The sequence below is a fragment of the Mauremys mutica genome, chromosome 3 (genome assembly GCF_020497125.1).
Source record: "Mauremys mutica isolate MM-2020 ecotype Southern chromosome 3, ASM2049712v1, whole genome shotgun sequence".
Classification (NCBI taxonomy): Eukaryota; Metazoa; Chordata; order Testudines; family Geoemydidae; genus Mauremys; species Mauremys mutica.
The window spans coordinates 80,227,644-80,248,312 of NC_059074.1; positions in this window are offsets into that span (position 1 = coordinate 80,227,644).

Sequence of the window (20,669 nt, forward strand, 5' to 3'; positions counted from 1 at the left end):
GCCCCTCTGCAGTGATTGAGGAGTCCAGAGCCATCTCTGAACTTGAGGCTCTGTCACAGAGTTGTGCGTCACAATCTTTTAGTTAGATAGTCAGGGAAATTGTTTGGGAGAACCCCTACTCCTCAAACTGTGTCCTCAAACTAGGGTGTAAGAATTTGGGGCGTTTATTACCTGTTGCCTATTAAACCTTCAGAGGACTTACCACTTTATCCCACTTGAGAGTCTCTTGGACTGTAGTGAGCCCAGTCAGCCAAGTTGCTAAGTACTGCACAGAAGATATCGTGGTCACAGGTCATCAAGGGCCCCTACTAAGTATGCATACAAATGAGCCACTAATTTTACACTTGCTATACAAGACAAGTGACTAGGGAAATTCATGGGTATTATCAGCATGGGCACGAGGGATCCTGAGAATCATGTTTTACCCTATGTTATATTTCTCTCCTGTTTAATATAATTACTGTGTTAAATACATTGTATGTTTTTGTGTTATTTCTTGGAAGTCTCCAACTATCTGGCAAGTAAGTGGGGGTTACCGTGTGATTAGAATTTTCCTCCCAGGCTGCCCTGGTGACTTTGCCAGGAAGGATCAAGGGGGTGGGGTGGGTGGAGACACCGCCAAATAAATTTATATGGGAAGAAAAATAAGGTACATCCTGCTGAGTGGATGGCAAGATCCAGAAGAACCCAGGCCTCGCCATCAAAACCCATATGGAGAGTGGCTCTAAAGAATGTAACTGGGTGGATAGTGGGAGCTACATATATTTTACTGTGCAGTATTTTATAAAATATAAAATAAATTAATTAGAAATATCAAATTACATTCAATTAAAAATATAAAATAAAATCAATTTCAAAACAAAGAAGAATTTTAAAACAAAACATATCAAAATGTTCCATTCTGATATGGTTCAAGCAGAATGTTTTGACCTTATCAAAATGCTTCATTTCCACTTTTTCAATGTACTTTCATCAAAATCCACACATTCCCACAACATGTTTTTATTTTGACTAATTGGTATTGGCTGATGAAAAAATGTTCCATAGAAAATTTTCAACAAGCTCTAATAATCATATAATCTCATGTTTAAACAGTACTTTTGATCCAAAAGGATCCCATCACTGAAATGCAGCCACATCTGGGGTGCAGTACCCCAACTGCACAGTAACGTACAGCATTAAGCAAAAATACCATGCAAAAATGTGGTTCTGAGGGGAATTTAAGTAACTAGAATGTAGATAGTCTACATTAGCATGTACCTAGGACATGGACATTAACCAGTCTACTGTTGCAAAAAGGACCTATATTTGAAATACTGCACCACCAGCAGAGCCTTCAATACCAGCCTGAGATGTAAATTCGCTGAAGGCCCAGAGGAAGCCTGCCACCTAGTCAATCGCCAGCAAGGGACTCCCAGGGTGTTCCTTGGTTATCCATGTACTGACCCAGACTAACCCTGCTTAGCTAGAGAGAGAAGAGATCATAGAATGAAGTAGTCTGGCAGGCAGGAGAGCCTCAGGGAGGAGGTGAAGAGGCATGTATGGTGGGTGGGGCCTCAGGGAAGGAGAACGGGCCTGGGGTGGAGCATGAGCGGGTTCTTGTGGGAGGAAGCAAAGCAGGGGTGGGGCATAGGGCAGGGCCATATCTGGGTGCCAGTGGGCCCCCCCCACACACTTCTAGGGAGCTTCCAGCACTCACACCCTGCCTCCCCAAATGTGGGAGTCATGTACTGCCAATGGTGTAGGTGGATATGGGCTACAGATATCTACAGAGCAGTTAGTGGTTGGAGTTCCTGTTAAGTAGATTCAAGGAGGGAACAAAAAATGCAGCCAGAAAAATCCCCATGGCCTGTAGATGACAGACATGCAGTTGACAGAGCAATAACTCAGGTTTCCATTTACAGAGAGAATGGGGGAAATCAGTTATCCAGCTTCTGAAGGACAAATGAGAGGGCAGAAATCCAGACGGAAGAGAATGGGTGATCCAACTGGAGGAAAACAACCACCAGACCAGCAAGACACTTTTGCTGAAGGGTGTGTTCCCTCCAGAAGGGCACATAGGCTATCTATGTTTAAATTGGTCTAGGGTTCATTGTTATTATCAGGTTACAATTGGGCCTGTTATAATTGTGTTATACCTGAATGTTGTTTAATATATTCTAGCATATCATTTATTCAATTACATCGTTCCCATCCTAACCATTACATGTCTTTGACATTATCTTTGCCAGACCAAAAATACAATGTTCTGAAGTCTTCAAGATTTATGGAATGGTAACAAATGCCAACAATTTTTTCTTCCCCAAGACTCACAATGGATTTAGCACAGCTGGCTAGGACCCTTCTTCTATGGTTTTGTTTGAATGGTGTTTGAAGGGAATGTCGGGTAATTACGCATCCATACCACAAGTCCTCTGGTGAGGTCACAGGGTTCCACTGTGTTGGCCAAAAAAGAAGCTGGTGGGTGGGGTGGGGTGGGAGTGGACATATGTACAATTTACTATTGGAGTGCAGGAATTGCCATGCTGGATCAGAGCCAAGGTCCTTCTAGTCCAGTATCCTGTCTCTGACAGTGGTCAGTACCAGATGCTTCAAAGGAGGTGTGAGAACCCCACAGTGGGGTAAGGTATGGAGGAAGGTATTTTGGGTGGAGGCAAACTTGCTTCCACCAAATTTCCATCAGAATTAGACCTTTAAGGTATGTGTGACTGTGCCTGGTGTGGGTCACAGCTGAGATATCCAATTCAGGACAGACTGATTAAAAAGCAGGGCATATAAACACCAAAACTCGTGGTTATTCTAACATTAGAGTTCACCAAGCCAGTAACAAAAGTGAGCTCCTGTATCACCGCACTGGTTAACAAGGAGCCAAAAAACAGTCCCCTTAGGCAATCCAGCCCCCATCACCACCTAGACAACTGGTCTTTATTATGAAAACTCACCAAAAACCAGATTCATCCTACATAAGATTCTTCTAATCCCAAAGGATCAGCCACTCCCCCAGGTCAATATATATAGTTTAGAGCTTACCAATACCTAGCTTGTAGCCAGTTCTTCAGTAACTGGAAACAAAAGGTTTATTAATAAAAAGAAAAGAAGAGAGTTATTAAATGGCTAAATGAATCATATACATACAAGTGATTTCAGAATCTATAGATCACGTTCATAGCAGTGTTGGTAAATCTGCTAACTTGTACTAAGTCTCTCTGATTCACCCATTAGATTGGGGGTCATCAGTCCTTTGTTCAAAGCTCTCCTTTGTTAGAAATCATCCCCAGAGATATGGAGCAGGAATGAAGACAAAGAAATGATGTTACTGTCTCCTTTTATACTTTCAGCCTGAGTGAATGAAAAGTTACTGGCAAAAGATAGCATCTTAGATCACATGTCCGTACATGTCTTGCTGAATCATGGGCAGCCAATGCCTCAGTGCTCTCTGAAACGTCTCCAGGAGGGGCTCACTGGGCGAGCTGATTCTCCTTAATGGGCCAGCAAGCAGGCTGGATAGTCTAGATGCAAATTTGGCTTGGAGCATCACCCAAGAAAACATGTCTGAGATACAAACACATAGCAAATATTCATAACTTTATATACAAAGATGATACATGATGTGACAGACCCAGAGCAGTGGGGTACAGAAGTCTGGTAGAGGGCAAATATACTGGTCACTGGATGAGTAGTTTTCTGTTCCCTGAGTGACCAGAGCAGAGGCTGCACTAGAGTAATCAGGAACCTGCTAGAACCAGTTAAGGCAGACAGGCTGATTAGAACACCTGCAGCCAATCAAGGCAGGCTAATCAGGGCACCTGGGTTTAAAAAGGAGCTCACTCCAGTCAGGGGGTGGAGAGCCAGAGGAGAGGAAGTGTGTGTGAGGAGCTGGGAGCAAGAGGCACAAGGAGCTGAGAGGGTGTGCTGCTGGAGGACTAAGGAGCACAAGCATTATCAGACACCAGGAGGAAGGTCCTGTGGTGAGGATAAAGAAGGTGTTTGGAGGAGGCCATGGGGAAGTAGCCCAGGGAGTTGTAGCTGTCATGCAGCTGTTACAGGAGGCAGTATAGACACCTGCAATCCACAGGGCCCTGGGCTGGAACCTGGAGTAGAGGGCGGGCCTAGGTTCCCCCCAAATCTCCCAACTCCTGATCCAACACAGGAGGAGTTGACCCAGACTGTGGGGAAGATCACTGAGGTGAGCAAATCTGCCAATAAGCACAGGACCCACCAAGTTAGAGGAGGAACTTTGTCACAAGGGATTTAAACAGGATCATACTTAGCACTCAATAACTTTTCCATTGATCATCTTTTACATGATATACTTTGTACAAGATTTATTGCAACTTTGTAACAGTGGTGACTGTATTAGGGTAACTGGTTATCTGTCTTTTTATACAGCATCCTAGTATGTCTACACTGCAATAAAAAACAAACCAAAAAAAAGCACTGCACCAAATTTCAGAGCCTGGGTCACCTGACTCAGGCTCACTAGGGCTGGGCTACAGGAGTAAAAATTGCAGTATAGATGTTCAAGCTCAGGCTGGAGCCCAAGCTCTAAGACTCACCCCTCTTGCTGAGTCTCAGAGCCTAGGCTTCCACCGGAGCCCAAATGTCTACACTGAAATGTTTAGTCTGTAGTCTGAGCCCTGCTAGCCCAAGTCAGCTGAGCCGGGCCAGCTGCAGCCATGCTGCAGGTGATTTATTGTAGTGTAGCCATACCTTCAAAAGCTAATGCAACAAGTAATGGCTTTGGAGAGTTTGTAGAAGGAACTGGGCTGTTATATGTTGTCTTTTAGGAACAATTTTGTTTAATATCTGGTTGCATTTAATCTATACCGTGCACCCAGACGTTATGGCAAAAAGCACACAACAAAGTCACTCAATGAAAATACTTCTGTATCTTGATACCTGTGAAAACAGGCTTTGAGAGAGCCAATTTGCATTTGATAGCCATTGTTAAAATGAGCTAAATATTAGTATTTGTTCCAAACTCACAATAAAATTCCTGTGACAAAGAATTTTCCATTCCCTCAGTTGCAAAAGGGTTAACTAAATAGTACTAGAAATCTGGTAATGCCCACTGGCTTCTACTAAGGTGCTAGCACTTACCGTAAGTTGAAATATGTTAAGTGGCTTAAGAGGACTCACTGATTGCATATCCTTCAAAAATCCCCAACGCCAATATTTTTGTAGTCTAATGTGGAAATTTGTTTCTCTTGGTAGATTTATTTTTAAGCATCCTTTTTCATGTGGATAGTATAGAAACAACACATCAATCTCATTTGTCATCTGGATGAGATCTGGTGTTTCCTCTAGATGAAAAGATTAAGATTGAAAGATGCTTTATAAAAGACTTTTTTAAAAACTAGAGAAGGTGATTTTTTACACTAGGGCCTGACCATAGTAATCTGTGACAAAGAAACTACTCCTGATCCTCATAAAATATAGTGCAAGCTTCTAGAGAAAAAAAATTGCAGGATATTTTGCCAACAGATGCAAAAACTAGGTAGAAAATTCTTTGGTTTTAAAGAGAAAAAAGCATTAAAATGTGTTAAAATCATATAAAAGGTTTGAATGTTGGCAGCATGGCAGTATGTAAGAGCTGTATGCAAAAGACCAATGGTTCACATTTGATTACTTTTGTTAATAGGACAAACTTTGAGCTCTTCTGTAATTTTTCCATTTTCACTGTTAATTATGGGTCATTCAAAGTAAAGATATAGCAAAAAAGATATTGTGCAATTAAGACAACACACCAATGCAGGAAGTAAGAACCTTTCCCTCCATCCCAGATTGGGGGCACATAAGACTAAGGAGAGCTGCGCATCTGCTTATTGAAATAGGAAAGGGTAGGGACTGGGTGAACCCTTCATTCCCCCTCTCCACTTCCTGGCCAGTGCAGGTTCAGGGTTTGTAATTTACCATTGGTAAGGCATTTTCTGATGCAGGGAAGGCAATGTGATTCAGAGTCTTGTTTCTGAGTCAGTGCCTCTTGGGGCTTCTGCTGGAGTGCTACAACATACATACCTCCCCCTGCTCTGGGCTGTGCCTAAAATCAAGATCTAGCCTTATAGCAGGAGTAGTAGCAACTGGCTGCTGTTCTTAAGGTTCCAAAATGATTTCCCCCACCCCCAATGCTCATAACTTCTCAAAGCTGAAATTTTCAGTTTGTTCTCTGCCTCAGGGCCAATATATTTTAAACTTTGAGCTCAAACAGTTCAGTCATTTCTGAGACAGACAAGAGTGAAAGAGACACACTTCCCCTAGTCTAAAAAGAAAACTCCTGTGACCGTTTTTGAACAGGGCTAGAGAGTATTCCTTATGCAGCCTCAATTGATCACTTTTTGCTCCATTTTTGTTTCAATGTTGTTTTTAAAAGGAAACATTTGCCTCTAAGTACATCTTTTTTGGAAGGTGGTGCTTTTTTCATCTAGAATGGAAAAACAACAAAAAGAAAAAGGCAAGTCTTTTGAGATGAATGACACCCCTCACCTTTGCCATTTCCATTATGTGATCCTGGAGTAGTATCTTCTTTGCTACAACTTGTACTCTTTTTGACCGGGTTGCCTATAGCTTCCACCTTTCTTTGCAAATGCATGTCCCAGTGACATCAAAACCATGTTCAGGCCAAATCCAGAATCATGGTCTAGTCCAGGGCACTGGCCATTGGATTTCTATTCTGGACTCTGCCACTGAGCTGGTGTGTGACCTCACAAGTCACTTCACTTCTCTGGACCTCAGTTTCCCCATCTGTAAAATGTGAATAATGACACTTTCCCTCCTTAGTAAAGTGCTTTAGGATCTACTGATAAGTATTGTCATTATTTATATCAGATTGGTGCTGAAATAACCGCCAACATCAATGGAGTGACATGTTGACCTCTTCTAGCTTCATATTTTCCCCTTTTATAATATAATTTAAAACATTATATTAAAAAACATTCAAATAATGCTGAAGTCTAACTGATAAACAGACACAATTAATTCCCAAACCAAAGCAGACATTCTTTCCTTAATCCACCCCTCTACAGGGGTGTCAAGGAACTGCACATGATATTACCAGTTAACTCTCTCTGTATTAACAATGGTTACCTAAAGAGGTCTGACTCATGGTTACTACCTGCATTTCTCTACCCTCTGTGGTAATGCCAGTGGTTAATACAGTACCACACAGCCTCCTAAAAGCAACATATCATTTATTTAGAACAAAAGCATTTCAAGAAAACGGATCTTAAAATAACAAATAGATGGTACCCATTCCTAGCTTACTGAAGGTCTATGTGTCTTTCACATGGAGATCCTGGTAGGTCTACACTTCCTATAGACATCCCCCCCATCCCCAAACCTTAGGGTCTAAGTAGCATCATCTGTTCCCTTAACTCATAAATCTAGTTCCCTCGCTTGGGTTTGCAGTGTGTGTCCTCTAAAAGCTGCTCAGTCTTTTTGATCCCCACCCTCATCCCCCACTTTCTTAAGACCGGGCCTGTGGTCTGTTAGTTCCCAGCATTAGAAAAACAAACCTTACAATTTGTTGGAGACAATATGTAAGGTCCTCGAAGCTAATAGCTTTCCCCGTTGTCTTCTAAGTTTGTGCTGCCGTGTTCTTTTCTTGGCGCTATCTTCTTCTTCCTCCATTGAAATAAACAGTCCTGCATTGGAATAAATTAGTAAAGTATATAATAAACATTCCACTAACCCTAGTATAGTTATGTAGTCTGTCTCATAACTAGATCACATGGCATTCATAGATTTATCACATTGCAACTGAACATTCACCACAAAAGCAGTGACCTAAATCTCATTGTGAAGTTCTTGCTAAACTAGTCATCCTGAACAGAAAGGACAGGCTAGGATCCTATTTTGTTAAGAGTCTGTCTTTCTAAAGTGAAGCTTCGTGTGGGGATTTAAGTGTTTCCATTGTTTAAGGGGAGAAAATCATTGTCTCTTGAATGTGAGAAGGTTCAGCCTGTGACAGGGTGAGGAATTAATTAATGTTTAAGTGACCAGCTTGCTGTGGCTCCGCTGTTGGCTCCCAGCGCTCTGTCACACAGCCCAAAGCGAATCTGTGAAGTCATGTTATAAATCTCTGCTGCAGTAAATTTCACATGCTGAGTCTCCTTTCAGCCCAGGACTTCTTTCTCCCCCCCCCCCAGGTTCAGTTCTTTGAGAGTCATTGATGTCATGAGCAGAGATGAAGGAGGAGAAAGGTAAATTGGAGGCCACTGTCTCTCATTCTTATACCACCCTCCCCTCCTTGAGGATTACCCCCAGCTGGGGCACAGGCAACATGTAGTCTCTTGTGGATGTGATGTCTGACCCGTCTCTGTGATGGAATATACATTTCTTATTCACGCCTTCCCGTTGCTGGAGAATGACTGCTTAAACAGGTGATAGCTCTTGAACACCTGGCTAGCATGTGAATGTGTCTTTGTCTCTGAAAAACTGGTTTTGGCCTGCATTTCTTAACCTTGGAGCATGTTATAACAATGCTATACAGCAGAATCTTATAACTTCACATACAATGTTGATACTCATATTATACCAGTACAATAGTGTTCAGCAGATTATGAGTTTTCAAATGATATCTCACCAGGCATACTTTGTACAAAATGTAACATAGTCTTGTAAAAGTGGTGACTATAATAGTAATTAGATGAAAAGGTTTAGGAAAGGTTAGTGAAAAGTAGACCTTATTGACAAAAAAGGGAAAACCCCGTTATAGGTCTACAGTTTAGCAGGATTACAACATGAACAGTGAAAATTTAAAAGTTCCCAAGGAACTCAATTCTCATGCTTCAGGGCATAAATTAATTGCCAGCTGATGTCAGGAAGGAATCTTCCCATCTTCACTCACTCAATAAAGAACTATACAATTGTCTGAGTGAATTCTGTAAAGATGAAATGATTAGAGATCACCTTCCAAAGTATCAAGAAAAAGGCAATCAGAAGTAGGAGAGTAGAATGAAAAAAGATTTCTCAATCTTTGTTTGACTGCTCCACATGTAAAGGTCTCCCCTTGACTGAAGCATTTGTAAGAGACTGTGGTGGGGACATCTTTTGAAGAACATAAAAATTGATAAAAGTGCCAGAGCAGCATAAGGGAGCCCTAAAAGCCCCAGATCGAGCAAGGGAAGAATTCCCTGGTGCAAGAACTTAGGAAGACAGCTACAGGCTATCCTTAGAGGACCGCCTCATAAGCCCTGGCATACAGGCTATGCTAGGAGCAGGACTGGGAGTGCGAGGGTTCTGTGAATGGTGGGGCTGCAGCATATAGAACTGAGGAGATTGCAGGCAACATGTCTGCCCATAGGCTGGTAAGGACAGGCTACTCTAACGTACACAGCCTTTGGGGGATGACTAAATTACTTCAGAAGCAGCAAAGAATCCTGTGGCACCTTATAGACTAACAGACTTTTGCAGCATGAGCTTTCGTGGGTGAATACCCACTTCTTCGGATGCAAGAATCTTGCATCCGAAGAAGTGGGTATTCACCCACGAAAGCTCATGCTGCAAAACGTCTGTTAGTCTATAAGGTGCCACAGGATTCTTTGCTGCTTCTACAGAACCAGACTAACACAGCTACCCCTCTGATAAATTACTTCAGGGGCGTCTTTGGCTCCTGTTGCAGCCCAGACTCAGGACTTCACAAAGATGGCTTAAAGCCACCAGAGCTGTCGTATTTGGACCCAGCAGAGAAGGAGATAGAGACAGAAGCAGAGGAGCTCAGTTCAACACAGCTAGCAGCCATGGGAAACCTTTATCATTCTGTCTGCAAAACTGAAACCAACATGAAACTGAGGCTTTTCACTGGGGAAGGTGCTCAAACATGTAAAGGGACAGGACATCACAATAGCCCCCTCCCCTAGCAAATCCTAACCAATGTGAGGCCGGGTATAAACAGCTTTTTCCTTTGCTTGTGTGCAGGTTTGGTTTCAATTAGGTAGTAGAAAAAACACACAGGAAATCTCCATGGATGCCCTAGGCTTTTTTGTTCCTCAGATAGGTTGGTCAGCAGCAGAGATAGTATCTGTAATCAGTATTGCCAGCTATCACTGTTTTATTGAGTGTCCTACACTCTTTGGTGTTTGTCTTAAATTACCAGAACCTGGATTCAAGTGATTATTTGTGAAGTATGTTTCTAATCCTTATGGTTGCAGAGAAAAGCTTGAAAACATGAACGGAGGGCACTCTAAAGGCTCAGAAACCAGAAGGCAAATAAAAGAATACCAAAACATATTTTATAAATCAGTCCATGATTTTTTGAGGCCTGACTCAAGATTTTTGAATGTTTGGAGTTGGTGATACTGCTTAGCTTTACAGAGCTTGAATCAGGTCAGGCCCTAACTTCTTATAGTCTGGTCCAAACCTCAGGGTAACACTTGAATATTCACAATATAAGAGAAATCAGAGTTATTATGGGTATAAAATATTGTTTAAACATCAATACCAGGCTGCTGGATTAGGTAGGATTGGTTTTCCCAATCCTTCCACACCTCCAAATACTTGTGCTTGGTATGGGTAGAGTAACATTCACCTATCATTTAAATTTTACTGAATGTTAAAGTGCTTTTGCTTAATGCTAAGTCTAAACAAAGATATTTCAAATAAATCATTAATTCTAGGATAACTGAGGAGAAATATTGAATCTTTTTTTTAGCAGCTGAACTATGTTTTCCTGCTGCTGAGAAACAGCTCCAAGACAGCCATTGTTATGACATTTACTTTATGGCAATAGTTGTCCCATGTATCTAAAGGGAATATGCACAGTTATACAGACTTAGCAAATACCATCAACTCAAATCAAATTCATGCAGTCAAAGAGCAACTTGTTATAAATGCACTTGTTTTGCTTTGTTTGTTTTTCAAAAATAAATTGTGAACAATGTAGTGGAAAAATACAAATGAATATTTAGTTATTATTTGAGTAAAATGATCCCATTCTCATTAATAAAGTTGTAAAGATGATTGGAAAAATATTTTGTGCAAAAAAATCTATACCAGTAGATCAGAAATATTAAACAAGTACTAACTATAGGGTAATGCCAATATAGTCATAATTATAGAAAAATAAATAACAAGCAGATTAATTATAGAATTGATCTAAAGCAGCCTTGCAAGGAATAGTTGACATTATATCATTACCGTAACAACTAATTCACATGACAAAACTGATATGGCACCTTCTTAGCAGCCAGTTAAAAATAATTATTAATCACATCACACTGTGCTATGGCAAATAAGATGAATAAAAGATTTTGCCAAATATTTAATATTGTAAACTTTCATGGTTCTATGCATACTGTAATAATGGTCATCATATTTAAGAGTGAAATGCCACTATTGGAAAAAAAAAAAGCTTTACATTTTTAACATAACGCAGGACTCATAACTAAGAAATACAAGAACTAGATATGTCAATATAGTAGATTTTTTTTAAACGCAGGAAGGAATTTGTAATGCTTATTAATACGAGATGCCAACAGTGCTGTCATAAAATGGGCATAGCATAGACAGGCATCAGCCAGTTTTAAACGGTGAGTTGAGTATTTTTATCCATAATGCTTTGCAATTTTATATTTTGTGGTGATTAAAAGAGACCAACTTTGTGCTTATAAATGGTGTAAAATTATCCTCCACTTCCCAGTTGACGGTACTTGAACTTTTCCTTTCCTTTTTCATTCTTTCCAATGCCAAACCAAAGGCAGAAGTTTTTAAAGAGTCGGGAAAAAGTCACAATTGTTACTTGTATTTAAAGATGTGGGAGGAGAAGAAGTTGCATGTTTAAAGGTTAAATTAGGTAAATTAATTGGGAACGCCAGAGACAGGAATCAGTCCAACAGAGCTGATAACAAAAACTCCTGCACATCTTGTTTTACTTTTCAATTTCCCTGGATAATTTCACCCAGAATTAGAGAGATCTCCTAAGATAGGTAAACAAGGAGTGCATTTGTTCCTTCAATTGCATAAACTAAGCAATATCCTGAAAGTATATCAACTGCCTATCATTCAGAAATGTCTAGTAGGTATTCAGCTGAGGACATCAAACTTTTCCTGAACTCAACTTGTCAATCAGCAAGGAGTGGTGAGAGCCCCTTCCCTCTGCACCAAGGCAATAAAGTTGTGGAATTTGAGCATAAAGCATCACATAAGGATCTCTGCAATGTGTAACCCCTAAGGGGGTTATCTAGATTCTTGGGGCTCTGTGTGCTGGTAGCTCAGAGAGAGGTAGGGTTCCCAACTTTCTAATCACACAAAACTGAACACCTTCTCCCCTTCCCCAAGGCCTCACCCCTTCCCCGAGGCCACGTCTCTGCTCACTCCATCCCCCCTCCCTCTGTCGCTCACGCTCCCCCGCCCTCACTCACTTGCTCATTTTCACTAGGCTGAGGCCAGAGGTTGGGGTGCAGAAGTGGGTGAGAGCTCTGGCTGTGGTGCGGGCTCCAATATAGAGCCAGAAATGAGGGGTTCAGGGTCTGGGAGGGGGCTCTGGGCTGGGGCAGGGGACTGGGATGTGAGGGTGGGGGTCAGGGCTCCGGCTGGGGGTGTAGGCTCTGGGGTGGGGCTGGAGATGCAAGTTTAGGGTGTAGGAGGGGGCTTCATGCTGGGGCTGAGGGGTTCAGAGTGTGGGAGGGGGTTCTGAGCTGGGGCAAGGGGTTGGGGCACAGGAGGGGGTTCAGGGTCCGAACTCCAGGAGGGAGTTTGGGTGTGAGAAGGGGCTAAGAGCTGGGGCAGGGGGTTGAGGAATGGGAGAGGGTGCAGGCTCTGGGCAGCACTTATCTCGGGCAACTCCCTGGAAGAGGTCACATGTCTCCCTCTCTGGCTCCTATGCAGAGGCATGGCCAAGGAGCTCTGCGTGCTGTCCCCACCTGCAGGCACTGGCCCCTGCAGCTCCCATTGGCCACTTTTCACCGCCAATGGGAGTTGTGGAGCTGGCACTTGGGACAGGTGAAGTGTGTGGAGCCCCCCCTGGCTACCTCTGTGCCTAGGAGCCAGAGAGGGGACATGTCGCCACTTCCAGGGAGGCTGCCCTAGCTCTGCTGCACTGCTGACTGGACTTTTAACAGCCCAGTCAGCACTGCTGACCGGAGCCACCAGGGTCCCTTCTGGTTGAAAACCAGACACCTGGCAACCCTAGACAGAGGCACACTGTCGCTGGTAGAAAGGGGAAGCCAAGGGAAGACTCAGAGTCTTCTTGGCAACAACGAGGGAGAGAGGAGAGACCCTATCTAGAACAATAGAGGCCCCTGTTGGCTTGAGGAAGGATTGCAGATGTGCCTACATGGAGGAGGGGGCAGAGTCAGATGATGTGACAAGTGAAAGCCTGAGAAGAAGAGCTAGCCTGACCAATAGGGAGGGAGATGCCCTTCCCTCCTTGCTCAGGAGAGGGGAGAAGCCAGTTTGGTAAAGGGCAGAACTGGCTGGGTAGGGAGCTGGTGAGTCCCAAGCCTGCATGCAGGGTTCTCCCTGAGTACTGGCCTCTGGAGACCTGAAAGCAAGATCCCTCAGCTTCGCCCTTTCCCTCTCCAAGGTTACTCCCAGTTTGTGGAGCTTTGTTAGGAAAACTTCCCCCAGTCGAGTTAGCTCTCCAGCTCCCTAGGTCAGATCAGCTACCACATGGCAGGCTCTGCTCTGGTTGCTAGTCCAGGGCGTCTGTCTGCTGTGAGTGTGTCTGAGTGCTGGGGTGGGAGACTCAAGTTTACATTTTAGTATAGTTTTGTAATCTGCACCTTGAGCCCTGCACCCCTTTGTGGTGAGGGGAAATCCTGGCACCAGAAGCAGCCTGACTCCTGCATAAAGAGGACACCTACCAGCAATGATTATTAGCCATCTGCAGTGACTGAGGAGTCCAGAGTCATCTCAGAACCTGAGGATCATTCACAGAGTTTGTGAGTGTGCCATCTTTTAGTTAGCTAGTCAGAGAAATTGTTTGGGACACCCCTTACTCCCTGAACTGTGCCCTCAAGCCAGGAGGTAAGGGTTTGGGGATTTTTGGACAAATTTTTGGACATACTTTCCCTCCGATGCCTTTCACCCTCAAGGTGATAAACTAGATCAAGCAGGACAAGGTCAGTATCATTCTGATAGCCCCAACATGGTCAAGGCAAACATGGTTCCCTTACCTGTTTCATCTCACCCTCTATCCTCTGACAGATCTCCCAACAATTCTTCAAGTTCTCTTCCAGGATGCCTGATGCATCCCAACTTGGGCATTCTTCCCCTAAAGGTGTGGGTCCTGGATGGTTTGCAGGGCTAGAGTCATTCTGTTCCACTCAGCAATAGTACAATATGTATTTTTAAATAGTAGAAAAGTTTCCACTGGGACTACTTATCTTCAAAAGTGGACAAGATTGACCACTGGTCTCAATTCCACAATACTGCTCCTGAATATGCTCCACTTCTGCTCATTCTGGAGTACCTGCTACAGTTTAAGAAGTCAGGATTATCCCTTAGTTCCATCAAAGTTCATTTGGCAACCCTAACAGCTTTTCAGATTTAAATTTTTTATTAAAGCTAATGTTAAAAAATATATATATAGTACATTGGTTGAGAAAAGAGTGTCTGTACATCTAGGTATACTGATTAGATTATCCACAAATACAAAGTTTGTTTTTAAAGTCATAAGATACATATAGTGTATAATCAGCAATAACCCAAATTTAGGTGAATGAATTAGAATCTTGATTGATTATGCATGACCATTAAGATCTGTTAATCACTTTGTTTACTTCTGTGTATAAACATTGATGCTCACCCCTAATAAACTTGCCACACTTACTCCGAAGCTTTGCTCTTAAGCTAAGGATGGTGTGAGCCCGTTGATCAACGAATTATTGTCTGGTCTCTGACAGTTTTCTGAGCCCTATACCAACTCCGCACAAACTCGGGTGCTGGAGAGGTGAGTAGGACTTGCTTTTTACCTAACAATTTGGGGGCTCGTCCGGGATTCCTTCTGGTGCAGTGCCTCTGTCCAGTGGTCAGACCACTCATATACGAATTGGCAGGCGCCACGGGAGATTTCTCCCAGCCAATTCAATATTGAGGGTCGTGTACTGGACAGCAGGATAAACGCCAGTTGGAGGGCTCCTGTCAGACACCATGGGTCAAGGGACTAGCGTGCCTCTTGAGAGTCTGCTGGGGATTGTAAATAAGTTATGGAATGAAGGGAAACTCCCAGTACAGACAGGAATGTCTAGGAGGAAGTTGTACACACTGTGTGTAAGGAATTGGACTGGGTATACCGCGGTATTGGCCGACCCGGAGATGAGGTGGCCTTCGTATGGCTCTTTCGAACAGGCTGCCTTAAGAGGAGTAAGGAGCCAGATCGAAAAAGACCATCCGGGACAGTTATGTTACTGGTTTTGTTGGGACACAGCAGCAGAGCTGTGGAAATCTTTAAAAATTATGGCAGTCAGGTATTCTTCCGAGAGTGAACCCCCTCCATGTTATTTCAATGAAGGGTGTAAACCACGGCGTGTTTTAACTCGTCAGTTGATCCCCACTGCACCTGCCCCTATTCCTCCGCAAGGGGACTCTCTCCAGAGCGCAGAGGGGAATCTGCAGGACTCCAAATTGGAATCTCTGCAGAGGGATAAGGAGGAATTGGAGGGGCACACCTCGGAAGGAGTTTTGCATGGGAGAAAGAAAGGGAAAGTAGTAAAAAGAAAGAGAAAAAGGAAGAATATAAGTTGATGGCTTTAGCTTTTCGCGGTGGTATTCGAGGCAGAAGCCGTGGCCGTGGCAGGGAATTTCAGGGTGCTCGGGGAAGAGGGTCCTGGCAACCCCAGCCATCAGGAAATTGTTTTCAGTGCGGACAGCCCGGTCACTTTAAACGTGAATGCCCCTGGGGACGCCCAGAGGGTCCGGTCGCATCCGCAGATACTTACACCAGGGACGAATACACCGCTGCACCACCAGCCCAGCCCGTTCCTCAGGCCTGGATCAACTACGGGCAACAGCAGCAGCTGCAACAAACTCAGCCTTCTCAGTGACGGTACCCCGGGGGCGAAGGCAAACAATGTGATGGTCTTATTTCCTTAATGTCTTTAGCCGGCTCTTTCCTCACTTTCTCCCCTCCCAGCAAAGAGCCTCATCTAACCCTTTCAGTCCAGGGACTGCCTGTCTGTTTCCTCATTGATACTGGAGCTACTTTCTCTCTTTTAAATCATGCCCCCTCTCCCTGGCTATCCTCTGAGGTTAAAACTGCAACTGGGGTGGAAGGCAACCCACAGTCTCTGGGACTCACTTTGCCTCTAAATGTTATTTATGCTGATAAATGTTTTTCTCACCGTTTTCTTTTTTCCCCAGCTTGTCCGATCCCTTTGATGGGCCGGGATTTACTCTGTAAGCTTGAGGCTACTTTAACCTGCACTCCTGAAGGGGTAGGATTATTGATGACAGTGTTAGGAGATTCGGCCCCAGCTCAGGGTAATTGGGAAACCCCCCTCTCTCTCCCCTGACCTCACTGACTTGCCTTCAACCCTCTGGGGAATTTCTGACACTGATGTTGGCCTGCTCCTTTCGGCAGAGCCAGTAAGGATTCAAGTGAAGCCCTCCTTAGCCCCCCCGTCAGTCCCCCAATACCCCCTGTCACTGGAAGCCCGGGAAGGCATCCGCCCCATTGTCGAGGGATTCATTGCACAAAAGCTAGTTCGCCCTCAGCGCACTCCCTGTAATACCCCTATACTGCCTGTCAAAAAGCCTCCTAAAAAGGACGGAGACCCTATTCGTTGGCGCTTTGTACAGGATCTACGGGTTATTAATAACTATGTGGTCCCTCTTCATGCAGTAGTTCCTGATCCAGCTACTATCATCAGCCAAATCCCCTGGGATGCTGAGTGGTTCACTGTTATTGACTTAAAATCAGCCTTTTTCACATCAGCCAAATCCCCTGGGATGCTGAGTGGTTCACTGTTATTGACTTAAAATCAGCCTTTTTCAGCATTCCTGTGCACCCAGACTCTCAATATCTCTTTGGTTTCACCTGGGAGGGACAAAGTTATGTCTGGCAACGACTTCCTCAAGGCTACAGAGACAGCCCCACGATTTTCAGCCAATGCCTACGCCACGACTTGGAAGGCTTCACCAGTCCGCAGGGATCCACGTTAGTCCTATACGTAGATGACATCCTACTAGGTAACCGCGAAGAAGCCGCCCTCCGCATCGATGGTAAGGCACTTTTATTATACCTACACACCAGAGGCCACAAGGTAGACCCTAACAAGATTCAGTGGGTCTCACAGAAGGTTCGATATCTGGGTTTCCTGTTAACCCCAGAGGGGAGACAAATGGACCCAGTCCGCATAAAGACTATCCAAAACTGCCCTCTGCCAAACACCAAGAAACAACTTCGAGGTTTCTTAGGATTAATTGGCTTCTGTCGACCTTGGTTGCCGTCCTGCGGGGAGTTGAGCAAACCACTCCACCGACTCACTGCTAACCTTGCTCCTGACCCTTTGCAGTGGTCCCCAGACACGATCCAAGCCTTTCAGTTACTCAAGGACAGTGTGGCCTCCTCCATGTCTCTCCGCCCCCCCAATTACAGCAAACCCTTTCACCTTTTTGTCCACGAGAAGGGCGGAATTGCTAGTGGCGTCCTTACCCAGCTGAGCGGGCCCCACCATTTCCCGCTTGCTTTTTACTCCCAGCAGATCGACCCTGTCGCTCAGGGAACCCCATCCTGCACCCGGACTCTGGCAGCAGCTGCCCTGCTGATCACAAAGGCAAAGAGCCTGACCCTGGGTCATTTTACCACGGTCTGGACCTCTCATGCCTTGTCAGCCCTTCTGCGTAGGGGCACGACCCAAGTCTTTTCGGCCCATCGTCAGCAGCAGCTAGAGGCCGAACTCCTAGAAGACACTAACCTAATTTTTGAAAGGTGTGGGCCCCTTAATCCAGCTACCTTGCTTCCTGACCTGCCAGTCCTCCAGGATCAGCACGATTGTGTGGAAGTAGTTCATAGCATCTTACAGATAAGGAACAACCTGTTTGACGTGCCACTGGACAACCCTGATTGCATCCTCTTCTCGGACGGAAGCTCCTTCTATGTTGATGGCAAGCGTTTCACCGGTTATGCAGTCACCTCTGAATGAGACATTCAAGAGGCCGCCTCACTGCCAGGCAACTGGGGAGCCCAAGCCGCCGAACTCTATGCCCTGGCTGACGCCTCCGCCAAGGCGGCTGCCGTCTTACCCTTAGCCATGCCCACGTTGGCTATTGTGACCTCCTCCTTTACTCCACCGCACCCCGTACCAGTACCCGCTGCTGAACTACAGTCGTGGGAGAGCCTCGGAGCCACTCTGGTCAAAGGGACCTGGCTTATGCCGGATGGCCGAGCCTGCCTCCCTCGCTCCACATACGCCGTGGCAGTTCGCTGGCACCATGATAAGGGGGGTCACTACGGCACGCACGCCCTTGTGGACACCATCGCTCACTTTTGGTATGCTCCAGGCATTCAACCCTACTGCCTGTCAATAGTGAAAGCATGCAGCACATGTCAGCGTAATGAACCTGCTCCGCCTCTTAACAAAATTAAGGGTAAAAAAACCTCCGCCTGCTGCTCCATTTCAACATCTTCAAATTGACTTTGCACATATGCCAAAGGCTTTTGGGAAAAAGCACCTTCTTGTTTTGGTTTGCCCTCTGACAATAGGGAGCTTAAGCTTACATTGGCTAAATACTGTCAGGAAACAGGGTTAAACTGGCCTCAGGTACTTCCCTTGGTCCTGTTTCACCTTCGTACTCGCCCAACCCGTGTATTGGGATTATCCCCCTTTGAACTGCTCTATGGACACCCCCCTTTCAAAGGCGGGGCGCTACCACGTGCTGATGTTTCACTATTGGGAGGGGATCATATGACCGCGTGCCAGTTTCTCTCCCTACAGGCTCGCCTCCGTACCCTTTGGAAAGCCTCGCAGTTTTCCCAGACCGTGCCGCTGGAAGAACAGATCCACCCGTTCCAACCAGGGGACTTCGTCTGGGCCAAAAAGTTCGTTCGTGGCGACGCCCTCCAGCCGAGGTTTACTGGACCCCACCAGGTTCTTTTAACAACCCAGACTGCAGTGTTCCTGGAAGGACGCAAATCCTGGATCCACCACTCCCACGTCAAGCCAGCCGTAGTGGACCACAGTGACGGACCAGCAGCTCTTGCCACCACTAAGGACACTGCCTCTGACCAGTGGACCAGCTTACCTCTTTCAGACATCAGACTTAAATTGACTCGAAAAAAATGAGAGGACCTTTTATTCTGACAACTGTATGTTTTTTATCATGCCTTTTTAGTTTATTTTCTGCTTATGAAGATAATGCTTTTATTAGATATTCCCACGAGGTTAAAACTCGTATTTTAGGAAATAGAAGTAATTGCTGGGTATGTACTCAATTTCCAGTAAATGCAGAACAGGGACTCCCCTTCACACCCATTCCCCTGACTACTGCTAATATGACTTGGATGCCACCAGCTAGAGTAAAAGATCCAGTCCAACACAATCTTACATGGGACAAAACAGAAGTGCCAATTAACAGATATCTCAGGGTAACCAATCAGACAGGATCACTGTGTTTTGTTAAAGAAAAGGGGTCAACTTTTGTGGGAACAAGTAAATGCAACATGTATTTTAATGGCACCGCCTTTAGTAAAAATCTTGGCTTCAAGCCTTGCGCATCCCACTTATCCCATATGTAGATCCCTCACAAGCCTTCAGAGTCAGCTTTTAAGAAACCCTGTGGGTCAGTTTATTCTTTTCCTACTTCAGCCAAAGGCCTTACTCTCTTCGAGTTGGCCCAGGCTGAAATTGCCAAGCGGCCCTTGGCTCCTTAAAATGGGGTGTAGCTTTTGGTAAATAGTTATCCCAAAGCTACAAATGGAGGAATGTTGAGTCTGAACTTTTCATGAGTTTAAACTTAATCCAGACTTGATGTCTCTATCTGAAACTTTTAATCAAAGCTCTGACCTGCGAACTACTCCTGACACCTCCCCCCTCCCAATAAGTAGCCATCTCCTCTTTTGTCTTTTCTAATTTACATTTTAACCTGTTTTATCCTGTAGAATCTTGATTGATTATGCATGACCATTAAGATCTGTTAATCACTTTGTTTACTTCTGTGTATAAACATTGATGCTCACCCCTAATAAACTTGCCACACTTACTCCGAAGCTTTGCTCTTAAGCTAAGGATGGTGTGAGCCCGTTGATCAACGAATTATTGTCTGGTCTCTGACAGTTTTCTGAGCCCTATACCAACTCCGCACAAACTCGGGTGCTGGAGAGGTGAGTAGGACTTGCTTTTTACCTAACAAATTTAAGAATACAGTTTAGATATCTAGCATCCATGTATTCGGGTACATTACTCATGAAAAAAGTTATACAGAGAGTTGGTGGCGGAAAGCAATATTGTCCCTCAGTAATTGAGAATTTAGGATAGATTGTCCATTTAGAGAAAAAAACAATCCATCAGGAAAGTATTTGAATTACTTTCCCGACTGCATTTCTCATTGGCACTTCAGCTCATCCCTCCTGGTATTGCCGATGTTTGGTGATGTGTTCTATGTAGATGTCCCTCGACCGCCTGATGGCATCCAACAACATGAGTTACCACGTCAGCTGAGTGGAGAGTTGACCGACTCCACATTCTCTCAGCACTCGCTCATTACCAGAGTCCCATGCACCGAGGGCTCCGACA